Genomic DNA, 16,183 nt, shown 5'->3' on the forward strand with positions numbered 1-16,183 from the left:
ACAAACAAATTACTAGAGAACATTGGGGAAACTCGGCAAGACATTGACACAGGCAGACTCCTTGGAAAAGACTCGACCCCAGAAGCACAGGCAATCAAAATCGAAATTGTCAAATGGGATTAAATCAAGCTGAGAAGCTTCTGAAGTATGAAAGAAACAGTCAGCACATTGAAAAGGCAACAAATAGAATGGGATAAAATATTTGCAAACTTTCAAAATCAGAATACTTCAACAATATTTTAGTGAAAAATTAAATGAATGGTTATTTATTTTCATGCAAAATATTTGAATTTCTGAATACCAGTTAATTAAAATGTTTATTATGAAAGGAACTGTGCATAGATTTCAAAATCTCTATGCACCTAAATTAGTCTTATAATTCCATTTCTTTTGCTGCTAGCACTGTAGTGTAAAAGATTAAGTTTCTGCCTGCAATGCTGGCATGCCATGTGGGTGCCTGTTTGAGTCCTGGCTACTCCACTTCCAATGCAGCCCCCTGCTAATGTGCCCACGAAAGCAAAGAAAGATGGCCCAAGTGCTTGGGCCCTTGCATCCATGTGGGAGACCCAAATTCCTGGATTTGGCTTGGCCCAGAACCAGCTGTTTCAGACATTTGGGGAAATGTACTAGGGATGGAAGATCTCTCTCTCTGTTGTCTGTCCCTCTCTCTCTTTAACTCTGCCTTTCAAATAAATAAAAATAAATCTAAAAATTATGTATTTAGGGTATGGTATACTACAAGATTATATACATAAAAATACAAAATATTTCTTATTAGGATTTAAAACTATTCATTTTAATTTAAGAATGCATATATCTCCTTATAATGTTTGCATGTGTTATCTAGAAATATGTGCATATTAGTAACCATCATTTAAAAATTTCCTTCAACGCCTTTCATTATCATCCTTATCCAGATCACCAGTCTTTTGTACAAATTTAATGCAGGCCAGAATTGTAAAATATATATGCAATTAAACATTCTTAATAAGCCACATTTTTAGAACTTTAAAAGAGTTGAAATTTTATATTTTATTTAAACCAAGTATGAAAAATTTTATTTTTGTTCATAACCAATATTTAAATATGACAGACATATTTAATATATTTCTTATACTTAGATTTGAAACCTGGTGTGCATTTTCCATTTTGAATACTTAGTAACTGTGTATACAAGGATTCACAAACCACAGGTGACTTCTAGCTCCTCTATTGGGTGAAATTATTCTAAACTAGGACAAAAATGAGATAATTTTTAATATATTCTAACAGGGACAGATAGTAAATAATAGAAAAATGATTGAATTTTATGGAGTTTTAGATATTAATGAATTTCACTAAAATAATATGGAAAGATACAGTGACCTGTGCATATTATGGAAGTAAAGGGACACACACAGGAATTTCTGAAAGAAAATATCTCATACAGAAGGAATACATAGTGCCAATGCATGGAAATGAGATTTCAACTCTAATGCGGGAACAAGAGAACTGACTGTATAAAGTGAGCAAGGCAGAAAGTCTAGGAATAGAAACAAAAGATCTGAGAGGACTAGACCAAATATGGCTCTGTAGATTTCATAATATCCTTCTAGACTTTTACTTAAAGAATAACATTTGTACACATAGAATGCATATTTTGTATGTATTTTCAAAATATCACTTACAATTCTCCTTGGATATTATAGGTTACATGTCAGAGGATTGTTCTGCTAATCTGTGAGACTGAACTGAAGATGGATATATTAGTTTGCTATGACTTTGGGAACAAACTCACAAATTGTGTGGCTTAAAATAAAGATGTTTATACTCACAATTCTAGAAGGTGAAATCAAGGTGTTGACACAAACATGCTTTCCCTGGCGTCTTTAGGAAAGAACACCTCTTTTCTTATTATTTTTTAAGCTTTTTTAAATTTTGTTTTTGTTTTTGTTTTTGTTTTTAAGATTTATTTATCTGCCTGAAAGATTTACACAGAGAGACACGGAGAGGCAGAGAGGGAGAAGTCTTCCATCCACTGGTTCACTCCCCCAACTGAACCCAATGGCAGGAGCTGTGCTGATCCGAAGCCAGGAGCCAGGAGCTTCTTTGGGATCTCTGACAGGGTTGCAAGGGCCCAAGGACTTCTGCCATCTTCTACTGCCTTCCCAGGCCATAGCAGAGAGCTGATTAGGAAGTTGAGCATCCAGGACTCAAACTGGTAATCATATGGGATGCTGGCACTGCAGGCGGCAGCTTTTCCCGCTATGCCACAGCGATGGTCCCAGGCTTCTTTTAATCACTGGAATTCATAGTGCTCCTTCAAATACAGCTGTATGCTACAGTCTCAGCCTCCACCATCACAGGATCATGCTGTCTGCATTCAAATTTCCTTTCTTAAGAGGACAGTAATCACTGCATTAAGGCCCTCCCTATTCCAGCACTCATTCTAAACATGGTTAAATATACAAAGATACTAATTCCATATAAACTCACATTTACATACACCCTCACCAGGGGTTTACAACTGAACACAATTTTTTGTGGGACACATGATTCAATTGGGAACAGGGAGCAGTGGAAGAAGCAGAAGGACTGGCAGAGAGATAGTTTAGTCATTTAGTGTGGAGATATTTTGGTTGAAAACTGGTGAAACAGTTTTTAAAAGATTGATTTAATTTATTGAAAGCACAGTATCAGAGAGTGAGGTACAGATGAGAAAGAGAAGAGAGTGTGAGTGGGAGGAGAGAGAGAGAGAGAGAGAGAGAGAGAGAGATCTTGCTTCTGCTGGTTCACTCCCTAAATAGGAGCAACAGCCAGGACTGGGCCACACGAAAAACAGGAGACAGGGTCTTCATCCTGATTTTCCACTTTGGTGGAAGGGCCCCAAGCAACAAGACCATCATCTGCTTCCCTCGCAGGTGTATTACCAGGTTCAGGACCTGAACCTGCAATCCAATGTAGGATTCCTGCTCAGCAAACAACAGATTACCTGCTGTACCATAATGTCAGCTCCAAATTGTTAGATTTTTATTGATGCTTTTTTTGTAAAAAAAAATAAATAAATATTTGGTTGGTTGTTTAGTTCCATCCTCAGTTTCTGTATCATTCTTCTGTCATGGCTAGGATGAGGAGAAATAACTCTGAAGAAAAACTGGAAGATAATAACCCTGGAGAAATAATAAATCAGAAAGCACTAAGAAGTCAGAGAAACGTATGATGGGATTGAAGTATGTAAAAATGTGAAGACAGAAGAAGAGTATATGTGTGTATATATCTGTGTGTGTATGTGTGTGTGCATGTGTCTATGTGCAATGGTAGGATAGGAGATAGAATTCTGTCAAACAGACTTGAAAAAAATGCAGTTGAAGTAGATAATTTTAATGACCAACATTTTTATATGAATCTTTGGTTAATGAAAATCTTCAAGTATATCATAGGATATTAGTCAGTTGTTTATTTGAATAAAATATATAAGGCTAATCTAAAAAATGAAAGTCCAATGGTACCACTGTTTTTACAAGTTATCAAAATTCTTTCACATACTATTTTTATATGATCAAGCTATTACATATACTATCTGCAACTTAATAGGAGATGCAGAACAGTATAATTGTAAAGTGGTTTTCAAAAGAAAAGAAGACTTATAGAATATTTTTTTATTTTAGCTTAGATAAAAGTGAACTGGATTTTAAATCTATAATATTCAATAATATTAACCATGAAACAACACAGTATTTAGCGAGTTATTTACTACTAATTAGATATAGTAATTGTTCATTTATTGCTATATGATTTCTTTATCCTTATTTGTCATGAATATTTTGAAAAAGAACTTGGATTTGTAATTGGATTTTATAAGTGCATAACATTCATTATCTAGCTTTAGTCATTCTGCTATATTTCAAAATGTATTTTATATTTTATATTCATAACATACTTCTGAACAGGACAAATTACTTTCAAAAAGGGAATGATTGAGCAGAACTTATTACCAAGGCAGATAACTCAGTTATCACAAACTTCAGAGTAACTACACTGCATGAAATAGTGCAATAAATGAATCAGCAATCAAAGTATAATGCCAAGAAGCATACTTTTGAATGTTGCTGAATTTGGTAGTTCATTTGATTATCTCCTACAATGCAGATTCATTGCCCATAGAAATGCTGCCCAACTCAATCATTCTCTATGAGAAAAATTACTTAAAGTTGGTGAAACCAATGTTAACCAATGGATAAACAAAAATAATATATATGTAAAAGGATGGTAAAGGTTAGTTGTTTTAGGTAGAATTTCAAACTTCTCTTATGCTTTATAATATTTCAGTGAGATTAAAATGTATCTTTGTAGTTTTGGTTTGATTTTCCCATAACTGGCAAATATGACAATACTTTTGAGATCATTGGATGGTTGCCAAAATTTTTATTAATAACTTGAGTTCAACTTTTAGAACATAATACACATGAGGAATCTGTTAGGCATTTAGAATTCAACAGTCTTTTTTTTTTGATTCTTAAATGGTTCTTTATTCATAAACTTGATGCAAGTTTACAAGATTTACTGTACATTGCCAAATAAATCTGAAATGAAAAATAAAAATCCGAAAAACAAAGCATGCCAAATGTGCAGCTATCCCTCTGCTAGCCATCCGGATATTAAAGAATTCGATAATGTATTCAAGATTAGCCTTAGGTATAAGGAACTTTAATGCTTTAAAGAACTCTGCCTCATCACTTGTGATCTGAGCAACCGGCAACCCAGCCTTTCCGAGGCCAGGGAATCTGATCTGTCCTCGACCCAAAAGTGAGAAGACCACGCCATCGCCAGGTCTCCTGGGCACGTAAACAAAGTCACAAACCGAATCTTCAGCGAACACCTAAGAAACACCTGAACTTTGTAACCGGTTTATGCAAAAGATGTGCTTTTGGGTTTCTTTTTTAAAAGTGCTTAGTCACATGGCTCACATTCAGAAATCCACCAACAACAGATGCTGGCGAGGATGTGGGGAAAAAGGGACACTAACCCACTGTTGGTGGGAATGCAAGCTGGTCAAGCCACTATGGAAGTCAGTCTGGAGATTCCTCAGAAACCTGAAGATAACCCTACTGTTCGACCCAGCCATCCCACTCCTTGGAATTTACCCAAAGGAATTTAAATTGGCAAACAAAAAAGCGGTCTGCAGTCTAATGTTTATTGCAGCTCAATTCACAATAGCTAAGACCTGGAACCAACCTAAATGCCCATCAACGGTAGACTGGATAAAGAAATTATGGGATATGTACTCTTTAGAATACTATACCGCAGTAAGAAACAACGAAATCCAGTCATTTGCAACAACATGGAGGAATCTGGAACACATCATGCTGAGTGAAATAAGCCAGTCCCAAAGGGACAAATACCATATGTTCTCCCTGATTGGTGACAACTGACTGAACACCAAAAAGGAAACCTGTTGAAGTGGAATGGACACTATGGGAAACGGTGACTTGATCAGCATAGCCCTGACTGTTAATGAACAACTTAATACATTATCCCTCTTAGTAGTTTTTTTGGTCTGTTCTACTTAATATGACTGGTTTAATTCTGTAATTAATACACAGTTATTCTTAAGTGTTGAAATTTAACTGAAATGTGATCCCTGTTAAACACAAGAGTAGGAATAAGAGAGGGAAGAGATGTATAATTTGGGACATGCTCAAGCTGACTTGCCCCAAATGGTAGAGTTAGAAACATACCAGGGGACTCCAATTTAATCCCATCAAGGTGGCATGTACCAATGCCATCTCACTAGTCCAAGTGATCAATTTCAGTTCACAATTGATCATAATGAAAGGACTAAGAGTCAAAGGGAGCACATAAACGAGTCTAGTATCTGCTAACACCAACCGATAGAATAAATAAAGGGGAGAGTGATCCAACATGGGAAGTGAGATACTCAGCAGACTCATAGAATGGTGGATGTCCTAAATAGCACTCTGGCCTCAGAATAAGCCCTAAAGGCACTCAGATCTGGCTGAAAAGCCCATGAGAGTATTTCAGGCATGGAAAGCCAAGACACTCTGGCAAAAGATCTCTGTGAGTGAGATCTCAGTGGAAAGAACAGGTCTTCAAAGAAGGAGGTACCTTTCTCTGAAGGGAGGAGAGAACCTCCACTTTGACTATGACCTTGTCTAAACAAGATAAGAATCGGAGAACTCAGAGGGCTTCCATAGCCTTGGAAACTCATGACTGGAGCATAGGGAGATTACTGATGCCATAGACAGGAGTGTCAATTGGTAAAGTCAACAACAGGAGTCACTGTGCACTTACTCCTCATGTAGGATCTCTGTCCTTAATGTGCTGTGCATTGAAATTTAATGCTATAACGAGTACTCAAACAGTATATTTCACTTTGTGTTTCTATGGGGGTGCAAACTGTTGAAATCTTTACTTAATGCATACTAAACTGATCCTCTGTAAAAAAAAAAAAAAAAAAGAAAAGAAACTATCAACTCCCAACTTGACTCTCACTGGGATTAAACATGACAATAGGTCTGATCTGATTTCATCATCATTAAAAAAATCATCTATTATTTTTCACTTTATGTTTCTGTGTGGGAGCAAACTTTTGAAATCCTTACTTAATGTATACTAAGCTGATCTTCTGTATATTAAGATAATCGAAAATGAATCTTGATGTGAATGGAAGGGGAGAGGGAGTGGGAAAGGGGAGGGTTGTGGGTGGGAGGGACGGTATGGGGGGGAAGCCATTGTAATCCATTATTCGTACTTTGGAAACTTATATTCATTAGATAAATAAATAAAAAAAAAGGAAAAAAAAGAAAAAAAAAACAATAAAGATAAGGAAATTTCAAAAAAAAAAAAGTGCTTAGTCACTAGAATTTACTTTTAAATCAAACTTGGATACATAAGAAAATATTTCCAACCAAACATGACTGATTTGGGTAAGTCAATAAAATGGGGGGGGTACACGGATTTGAGTTGGGTCTTATAAAGAATTAATCTATGCAGAATTCTTGTTTTTGATGTGAAGGCCATCATTATGACTTACAGCAAACTCCAAATTAGGTATCTTTTTGTACTTAACTCTATCTTTTGCTCCTGTCTCCACACCAATTGTTTTTTATCAGTTTACAAATGATTGCAACATCCCATTAATAAAATGGAAATGTAATGTGAGAGTATTCTAAATAGCTTCAAGCTCTGTACTGTGGCTGTCTTCATAAGAAATAAGAAATAAGGAAATAAGAAATAAGGAAACCAACAGGAAGCAGACTCAGCCCAGCAGGCCTGCTGCTGCCCAGTGACGACCAGCTACAGCTTTAGCTGGCATAGCCTCGCTTTCTTTGCCTAAAAGGTCCATCACACGCAGGTAAGAGTAGACCTTCAGACAACAGTTCCTATCACATAGCCATTAAAATTTTTTGACAGTTAGATCGCGTGTCATTTTGGCAGTATCATAAAATGGTTCTAGACTTGAGAAAGGTATCTGGTTTAGAGGACCTAAAATTTTCTAAACCAATACTGAACATTGATTATACTTTTATTGGATCTAAATATAACAACATATTGCAAATTCTCATAACCCATGGGCTCAAAATAGGAAAGTTACCATAAAGTCACAACTGTTTAGTAACCTGGTGCTGCCCTGTATGCCTAAAAGATTTCACTTTAAGAAAAAGAGATAAGGAGTGGCCAGTATGTGTATTTATCAGGAGAAATACAGGAAAGGCCCCTCTGCTCAGTCCAGGATACCTAAAATGAGCAAAATGAGAAGGCTGTAACTTATACTGGATGTCAGTTGACAGATTATCCACTAAAATATCTATTAGCTAACGTCTTCAGTACTGCTGTTATGGGGCACTCAAAGCTGTGTCTGCATGTTGGAAAGATTTTCTTTAAAGCAACGTTGGTCCACACATGTGACAGTCAGCATATTTAGCCATCTTCCTTTGGAGGGGTGTACCAGCCATTTTTCTCATGTATCTGTACAATGGAATTATAGGACTGTTGGGCTCTTGCTAGATTATACTGATTCTTATTTGCTCCAAACTGCACTCTGGCTTTGCCTTTGACTAGGGTGGCATCTATCTGCATGATGACCGATTCTATCGAGTAGGCACTGCTCCAGCCCTGTTTTGTGAGAAGTTCCATACACAATGCTCCTCCGCCCAACACATACCCTCCTGAGAGAACAGGTAACACCACTCGGACAAATGGAGGATCAAACGGAAAGTTATCCTTAAAAGAGAAGTTAAGCAAAATATATTCTATGCCGCCTTCTTTTTCTTTTAAGATTTGAAGATCACTGTGCAAAGGACTATCAGGGTCAACCTTCTGTAGTTTAACGTGCCAGTCATATAAACTGTCATTTATCAGTTCCACTGAATAAATCCCTGTCTTGTAACTCTGTGATCTGTATATGTCCCTGAGCTCTTTCATCAGTCTGTCTGAAGCTTGCACTGACCCAGACACCGCACCATTTAAATGGTCTTGCCTTTGACTCTTCCTAATCTTCTCTAATATGGCCAAGTTTTCTTTTTCAATTCCTTCATCCTCTGACTGAGCCCATTAATAGGCTCTTCTTCCTTCATCTCATAGTGATCTAAGTCTTCTATATCTTCGGCCATCTCTTCCTCTTCCTCCTCTTCTGAAGTGACTTCCTCTGTTGTCCCATTCTGACCCATGGGCAGTGGTTGATCTAGCATCTCAACATCCAGGTGCTTAGGAAGGTTATATAATCTGCAGAGTTCACATATCAACCACTTCAATTGCTGACGAAGCGAATTGTTGTTCTTAGAATCTTCAAGACGCTCCAGAACTGAGGTCAGATTTGGGTCATCAGAGTCGACAAACCATATTGGTGAAGAAGAGGGGTAAGATTCCGTGATGTTGCAGTGCAGCGTGAGCAGCGGCGGCGCCGGCGGCGGCACCAGGAACTGGCAGTGCAGCTCGTCCAGCTTCCAGCTGACGATGCGGAACGGCTCGTGGTTCTTGTCGAAGATGGACGCCAGGAATTTCAGCTCGGCCTTCAGCCCTGACACGGACATCTTCCCCTCATCTCCGGCGGGAGGGGTTGCGGAAGGGGAGCCGGGCCCCGAGCCGCCGTCACGGTCGCAACCGCCCCGCCAGAATTCAACAGTCTTATATACTGCATCATGAACCTTGCATTTTCTTTGATCATGAAGCTTCAAAATCTTAGTCAATTGTGATAGAGCAATCAATTATAATGCATTCAATATTTGCTATTAATTGTAAAATAATATTGAATCATTAAGTAAATCCCAAGTTTTATTAAACTTTTCCTGAAAATGCTTGCAAACTAGTTAAATTTCAGTTGTATTCTATTTTTACACAAATATGATAAGAAATACAACCTGTAAATGTATATTTAATATGTGCATACACACCACAAAGTAGTTTTAGAATAAAACAGAGGTTTTTATTTGACTGAAAACTATATAAAATTACTCTACATATTCAAAACAGTTTTTATGTAACTTGGCTTCTGACATCAGTGCCTGACTCTCCTTCAGTAAGGTCTGATCATAACTTTAACTTAAGAAATATTCTAGAAGAAATATCCCAATTTGTGTCAGGCTAACTGCTTTTTTAAGATCACTTGCACCTAACATTTAAGTGTTTGGTTCTGTTTTTTTTTGTTTGTTTGTTTGTTTGTTTTTTTTAATTTAATTGTGTGCTTCCTAAAATCTGCTCTGTATTTATATAAAAAAGTTTTCAGCCTTGTGAATATCTTTCATATTTACAAAACAAATACACATAAAATTAAAGCAATACACTCATACACACATATACATAAAAGCAAGTACACATATATTTCTTTTTGCACTAGCAAATATATGGATAGAGGTGTTTTATACTGTATACAATATGAAATCAATGTGTAGCATAATTTTCTATTTGTTTTGCAAAGGCATTGTGATATGTTTTGTCACTGAATAATATGTGCAATTGTAATGGTCTACTTTAGTTTAAAAGGTTTATTTGCGATTCACGCTATTATATATCCAAAAAAATTAAAATTATCACTCATTTTTATCAGTGATTTAAACATTAGCTCATTAAATGGAGAGCAAATTATATACTTGGGATGTAAATAACAGGTATGATCAGAAAATGATCTAAATAAATTTCTATACTTGAAATTTCTATAGTTTGAAATTTATGTTAGTTTTGATTAAGATAGAAGTTCAAACTGCAAAAAGAAAGGGAGATATTAGGTAAGATAAAATGAAGCAGATATCTAAAATTAATTTTGTGGATAAGAAAACTAACTAGGGTAGATAAAATGTTTCTCAAGTACCAGAACTAGAATTAGAAGACCAATGTTTAGGCCTGCACAGCGGCTCAATAGGGTAATACTCCGCCTGTGGCGCCAGCACACCAGGTTCTGTCCCGGTTGCTCCTCTTCCAGTCCAGCTCTCTGCTGTGGCCCCGGGAGTGCAGTGGAGGATGGCCCAAGTGCTTGGGCCAGAGGAAGCACCTGGCTCCTGGCTTTGGATCAGCGCTGTGCACTGGCCGCAGTGTGCCAGCTGCAGCGGCCATTGAGGGGTGAAGCAACAGTAAAGGAAAACCCTTCTCTCTGTCCCTTTCTCTCACTGTCCACTCTGCTTGTCAAAAAAAAAAAAAAAAAAAAGACCAATGTTTAAATACTTTTTCTTCACTGCTAATTTCAAATGCAATATTCTAGAAATGATTCCATACTGAACTCTATATACTTTCATATTCAATGGTTTACAGTTATTCACCTTGATTTCCTCTAACTGAAAAAGTATTATTTTAAAAATTATTAAATTTATAATATCAAAGTTGATAGCAATATATTGGTGCTGTGGCATAGTGGACTAAGGCTCTGCTTTCGGTGTCAGGATCCCATATGGTTGCCGCTTCATATTCCAGCTGCTCTTTTTCTGATCCAGCTCCTTACTATGGCCTGGGAAAGCAGTGGGAATATGGCCCAAGTCCCTGTGCCCCTTCACCCACGTGGAAGACCTGGAAGAAGCTCCTGGCTCCTGGCTTCGTATTGGCTCAGCTCTGGCAGTTGTGGCCATTTGGAGATTGAACCAGCAGATGGAAGCCCTTTCTCTCTTTTTATTTCTCTCTATCAGTAACTTTACCTCTCAAATAAATAAATAAACTCATTTTTTAAAAATTGTATCATTTCACACAATAATTTAATTGTATGTACTGAAATATTTACTGTTCTTCAGAGTTTCTTTAAGTACACAATTTTGTAATTATGCTAGTAGTAAAGAAATAAAATATATGATTAAAGTGATTGAGTGAAATGACCACAGATACATGCTGGTGCTACTAGAGACCTCTAAATGTTAGTATCAACTCTTTTGTATTCATTTTTTCATCAATATCTGTTTACCAACAAATTATCATGTTATCTAGAGGTCATAAAATGAAAGGTCACAGGTCAGATCTGGCCCACTACCTCATTCACAGATATTTTTATTAACACACACCCAGATCTATTCCATTACATATTGTGTATGACCGATTTTCATTTTTTTGTGTGTATTGAATGTGCAGGGAATTAATGTCAAATGTTTGAAGAAATCCCCAAGACATATCTATTTGAAGCTATAATTATCATTATTTAGATAAGGACTTCATTTTTTTCTTCATTAATACAATATGATTTCAAGAAACAGTGTTATATCTAGCTTTTATCTGTAGAAATCCTTGTTTAGAAGAGCATTGAGTCTGTGATTACAAAGTACATTTGAAAATATGTTATTGCCAAAGAGTAAAAGAAAAGAAAGGAGGTAAAGGAAAGCACAGGTAGTGAGGGATGAAGAGAGGTAATGAGAAAGGGAGGCAAAAAGTATAGCTGTAGTTTGGAATCATCTATACGAATTTCATGATATTTGTTCTCTACTTATTAATAATTAAAATAATTAAGAAAAAAGAAACAATCTACAATTCTTCAAAAATTAATATGGATGCCTATGCATTATGTTATTATTTTATTTTTAATGGGAAAGTGGGTCCATTATTCTTGAAAGACATGCAACTGAAACTTTAGGCATTCACAGCAGTGAATGGAATTTTATGTGATGGAGGAAAGTAATTGTTACCTGAAAAGTCGTACAATGAATATATCATGTTGTCTAACACTCAAAGAACTCTTTGCTATCAAAACTGGGATATTATTGTGATTCCCACTGAATAAATTATATAAATTTTTTAAATGATAAAGCATAAATTTTTACATTAGTTAAAATACTACAGTATATATACAGATAAAATGAAACATTTCCCACATTATTATATTTAATGTTGAATAAATCTATAAATAAATATTATACAAAATATTATAGGTAAAATGTTATTTCTAGGTGACATTCTGAATTGTTGAACAATCATTAGATAGGCTTTCAGGAGTAAACAAAACAAACATTTAGATAATAATCTAAAATAATTAGCTGTCAAATATTTTATTATTAGATTTTCATTAATACAGCAATAATAATAGGCCTAGTACCAAGAAAAGGATTTGGAATGAAGTCACTTCTCTTCCTACATCTATATAAAATGAGTCCCAGTCCACTTCTACTGTAATGCTCTTGTTTATTGTATTTTTGTCACCAAGTCCTTTAGTTCCAGTCAACCTAGTGTCAATAAATATTACAGAAATATTTTCACACCTATCTTCTAGCAGTGATTGTATCATGCATGTTCTCTAACCATTATGCGTTTTTAAGGAAATTTATTGCACTAAGAACGTAAGCAAAATACATCATCCTATGTCCCTAGTAGCATTAAGACGTTTGTGGATGAAAGACAGATAAACCTTGCAGAGCTCTGTTTCTTAAACGATTCTGTTTTATAAAGACTCATTTATTCTCACAGTGGGTACCGATCAATACCAAGTTTATGGATGTTTACACAGGTTTGTCAGTTTCCACACTGTCAAATACTCATGAAACTATTAATGACTTTGTGTAACTCAGGTGGCTTCATCAAAACAGATTAGTACTGCATGATTGTTGCACTAAGCTCATATTCATGTGGGATAAATACTGGTACTGTTGAGAAAATATGTTTTATTGTCACATTGTTGAAGTTGATGATGCTAAATACAAAAAAACCCTCATTTATTTTCATGTTGAATTCAAAACTTTGTGTATATAACATGTGAATAGTTTATTAAGCTTTGAGTTTCAGCCTCGTATATTAAGATTATAGCCCACCATGTGGTAGATTAAGACATGAAACTGCTTTGTAAACAAGCAGTCCAGGCAATTAATAAACAGTATATTAAAAAAGAAAAAATGAGACACATTGGTATGCCATTGGATAATAGAGTTCAGATAACATATTTTATATTAGTCTGCTTTATCTGTCTCATTAATAAAATGTATAGCTATTTTCCTCAGAATAATGACTACCTGGATATACACAAATTCATCTATTATCTCTTTAAAGATCTGCATTAGACTTGAAATCAAGATTATTTGATTTTAGAATAACTAGTATAATTGTAGTAGATTTGTGACTAACTTCAAAAATTTTACACAAAAATCGACACCTTTTAGTTCCATTAATGTGCATTTTAAAATATATTCGTATTATATATATATATATATATATATATATTTATTTGGAAGGCAGGGTGACAGAGAGAGGGGTGACAGGAAGAGATACATTTTTCATCAGTTAGTTTACTTCCCTGTTGGCCACAGTGGCTGGAGATGGACAAGACCAAAGCCAGGAGATTGAAACTCTCTCTGGGTTTGCCACATGGCTAGCAAGGGCTACAGGCACAATGGAGCTGGATTGGAAATGGAATCATCAGGCCTCAGACTGGCAGTCCAATATGGGATACAGGCATCCAAAATGACTTAAACTTACCACACCAGTGTCATCCCCATCCTAGTGCTATAAAGAATGCCATTTCTTTTCTATCTCAAATATAAATGTTCTTTAAAAACAAAAATGGAGTGGGAGTTTAGCACAGTTATTAAAGTACCGCTTATGATATCCCTTGGTCTGAGTCTGGACTCTGCTTCTGATCCAGTTTCCTACTAGTATAGACTCTGGGAATCAGCTGGTGATGCTTCAAGTACCTGAATCCCTACCAGCCATGTGGCAGACTTGGACTGTTTGTACAGCTCCTGACTTGGGCCTGGCCCAGCCCTGGTTGTTGCTGGGATTTGGGGAGTACATCAATGAATGAAAGGCAGCTCCCTCTCTGCATCTGTGTCTCTGGCTCCCCTTCCCCACAACTTCTCCTATGTTTGTGTGTTCACCTTTCAAATAAGTAAACAAGCTTTTTTAATAAAAAGGATAATTATGTTTGTGCTATTAATAAAAGCATATCAAGCCATTAGTTAATATATATGGAAGGTCAGGATGGCAGGTAAGTAAGAAACTCGAGCTATTGTCTCCCCAGAGGCAGCAATTTGAACAGCTGTTAACAATTAAGCCACTTTCACAAATGTAAAGGAAACCAGTAAAGTAACAATGAAACAGCACAGAAATTCCATGAACCATGGACAGAGAAACTACACATGTTGTTGTGCCCATAGTCACCAGTTGCTGCAGCATCTACCTTATCTGCTCCTGGTTGGGAATGCCATCTTGCTGGCAGAAAAAAAAAAAAGGGTAAGGTGCTGTGACCCCTGCCAGTAAAATGAACCAATCTCTCTGGCTGTGGGAAAATTCCACAGTCCTCATTGGCTTTAAGTTCAGCCTAGAAAGACAGTCCTATATGCCAGCAAGTCAGACTGAGCCCCATAGGTCCAGCTGGGCCCAATATAGGACAATGGTGGCTCAAGAACTCAGTCACACTGTGCTCTCTACTGCATTGTGGACAATGTGGACAGGGCAACTGGGATAGGAAGTCCCAGAGGACTGTGGGGGAAAGAAGCCCTGAACAGGGACCATGCTGTTCTGCACTGCCTCCTCACCCACGTCCATTTGAAAAATTGCATGTTGTAGCTGGGTCCCTATGTACCCACACAATCTGGCTACTGAGGCTCAGAGCTACCTGCCCATGGGGATGGATCCTACAGAGGGGTTTGATGATGTAATACAGAGTGATGAGGTTCTCTGGACTGTGCACTACAAATTTTAGTGGGTGAAGGGACTCTGAATACACCAATTGACTTTGACATTCCCATCTCCCACTGACAGTAGCCAGAGATGGCCCACCATACCCAACTCTGGTATCACCTGAACACTTGCTTCACTTAAGCACAGTGAACAGAGCTCCAAGGCCCCACCCAGCACATATCCCTGGAGTTCATGTGCTACAACAAGCCCAGCAAAATCTTACTCATTAGATTCTTTGTGCTGAGCCTAACACAGTACAATACTACAACTTGTTGGGTTCTCAGGCCCAGAGGACCCTGTGGGGCTTAGTGTATTGGGCTACAGCTACTCCCATGGAAGCTGCCAGAGTTCGGATCCTGCTCCTCACTTGATATGCAGGTCTGAGATAGCTGCATACAACCCAAACAAGTAAACAGCACATGGAGACTAGTCCAAGACAGCTTATACAACTGTTACAGAGCCAAAGTCATTCTCTCATATCCAGCCACTCTATCAGGCAAAATCTGTGGATCCTCACTCATCCATAGAGCATGAGGCTCACTTTCAGAGCTCTAGAACTGGGAAATGGCTAGGAATCCGTAAGTCCACCCAGCTCCTAGAGCCAACATTGATTTTGGAACTCAAGCAACTGAATTGTGTACTGGCTAAGAATCTATATTCTAGGCTCACCCACAACACCATCAAGACCTACTCCTGACATCTAAGAAGCTTACCACACTGGCCTGTCCCTCAAAAGAGTGCTAAAGATCTGCCTAACAGGAATCTCAGTGACCACAGTGAGCTACAGGGAGAACCCAAATCTCTACTATGGCTATCAACAGTCTTAGAAAATGAAGGTATCTAGAGACTATGCAACAAAATCTAACTAGCGTGAAAGTTAAAAACATTCTCTCAAATCAATATCCAGAGGCATATCTCCAGGAATAAAGGCTTCAACCAACAAAAATTGGCCTTTATAAGTGATAGAAAAACAAATCCCCCAGATGCACAAAAAAACAACATATACATGTAGACCAATGTAACAGATTACAAACCCTGGAAATTAACCCTTGCATCTACAATCAAGTTATCTGACAAGCAAGTGCCAAACATTACTTAGATAAAGACAATA

At 37.0% G+C, this 16,183-nt stretch overlaps 1 pseudogene across 1 annotated transcript; it reads right to left on the reverse strand.

Annotated features, from left to right (window-relative positions):
- Positions 1-7,507: 7,507 nt before the first annotated feature.
- LOC100346018 (ubiquitin-conjugating enzyme E2 Q2 pseudogene) lies at positions 7,508-9,086 on the reverse strand (annotated as a pseudogene). The gene has a single exon (XR_016212851.1). The product of XR_016212851.1 is annotated as a ubiquitin-conjugating enzyme E2 Q2 pseudogene (transcript).
- Positions 9,087-16,183: the final 7,097 nt, after the last annotated feature.

Source organism: Oryctolagus cuniculus, chromosome 9, assembly GCF_051225735.1.
Source record: "Oryctolagus cuniculus isolate XC-2025 breed Fujian yellow rabbit chromosome 9, ASM5122573v1, whole genome shotgun sequence".
Taxonomy (NCBI): domain Eukaryota; kingdom Metazoa; phylum Chordata; class Mammalia; order Lagomorpha; family Leporidae; genus Oryctolagus; species Oryctolagus cuniculus.